A 1,822-nucleotide genomic window follows, 5' to 3' on the forward strand; every position below is an offset into this window, starting at 1 on the left:
TAACCAATATTCATTTTCTGTTACAGTATTTCATGAATTTCACATGTTTTTATATGTTTGATGTATTATATTAATCCATCCATCCATCCATTATCTTTTACCCGCTTCTTCCATTTTGGGTCACGGGGGTCGCCAGTGCCTATGTCCAGCAGTCACTGTTCGAGGGGGCAGGGTACACCCTGGACAGGTCGCAAGTCCATCACAGGGCCACATAGAGACAAACGAGACAAACAACCATTCACTCTCTCACTCACACCTAGTGACAATTTAGAGTTACCAATCAGTCTAACATGCATGTTTTTTGGTCATGGGAGGAAACCGGAGAACCCGGAAAAAACCCACGCATGAGCAAAAAGAACATACAAACTCCACCCAGAAAGGCCTCCAGACCAGGATTTGAACCAGGGACCTGCTCACTGAGAGGCAGCAGCTCTACCAGTTGCACCACTGTGCTGCCTGTATTATATTAATGTTTTATATAATTTACTCTTTAGTTTCAAATAATATATTGTATTTGTTTAGCAAAAATAATCTTTTTTTTATTTATTTTTTTCTTTTTGAACCAGCAAAGCCTTTGTAGTTTTACATGAAGTTTAAAAACATCTATCCATCCATCCATTTTTTTCTGCTTATCCGGGGTCGGGTTGTGGGGGTAGCAGCTTAAATAGGTAGGCCCAGACTTCCTCTCCCCAGCCACTTGGGCCAGCTCCTCCAGGGGAATCCCAAGGTGTTCCCAGGCCAGCCGAGAAACATAGTCCCTCCAGCGTGTCCTGGGTCTTCCTCTGGGTCTCCTCCCGGTGGGACGTGCCCGGAACACCTCACCAGGGAGGTGTCCAAGAGGCATCCTAACTAGATGCCCGAGATTTGAATGATGCCAGGGATGTGTGTTGAGCCCCTTCCTGTTTACTCTGCTCACGTATGATTGTGCAGCTACCCATCCAGGCTGTCACATTGTAAAGTTTGTAGATGATACAGCGGTGGTGGGATGCATCACAAACAATGATGAGTCCAGCTACAGGCAAGAGGAGGAACAACTGGAGAGCTGGTGCAAAGAGAATAACCTTCACATCAATGTGAAGAAGACAAAGGAGATGATTGTGGACTTCAGAAGGAACAAAAACATTTACACCCCACTGAACATAAGAGGATCTGTGGTGGAAGTGGTCTCCAGCTACAAGTACTTGGGTGTACACATGAATGACAACCTCAGCTGGGACGTGGTCGAATGCCTTCTCCAAGTCCACAAAGCACATGTAGACTGGTTGGGCAAACTCCCACGCACCCTCCAGGACCCTGCTGAGGGTGTAGAGCTGGTCCAGTGTTCCACGACCAGGATGAAAACCGCACTGCTCCTTCTGAATCCGAGGTTCGACTATCTGACGTACCCTCCTCTCCAGGACCCCTGAATAGACCTTACCAGGGAGGCTTAAGAGTGTGATCCCCCTGTAGTTGGAACACACTCTACGGTCTCCCTTTCTGAATAGGGGGACCACCACCCCAGTCTGCCAATCCAGGGCAACAGCCCCAGATGTCCACACAATATTGCAGAGTCATGTGAGCCAACACAACCCTACAACATCCAGAGCCTTAAGGAACTCTTGGCGAATCTCATCCAACCCTGGGGCCCTGCCACCGAAGAGCTTTTTAACCACCTCGGTGACCTCAGCACCAAAGATTGGAGGGCCCAACCCAGAGTCCCCAGGCTCCGCTTCCTCAGTGGAAGATGTGCCAGTGGGACTGAGGAGATCTTCAAAGTATTCTGCCCACCGACCCATGACATCCCGAGTTGAGGTCAGCAGAACACCACCCCTACTATAAACAG

This window comes from Nematolebias whitei, chromosome 7, assembly GCF_014905685.2.
Source record: "Nematolebias whitei isolate Nwh7 chromosome 7, NemWhi1, whole genome shotgun sequence".
NCBI classification, from domain to species: Eukaryota; Metazoa; Chordata; class Actinopteri; order Cyprinodontiformes; family Rivulidae; genus Nematolebias; species Nematolebias whitei.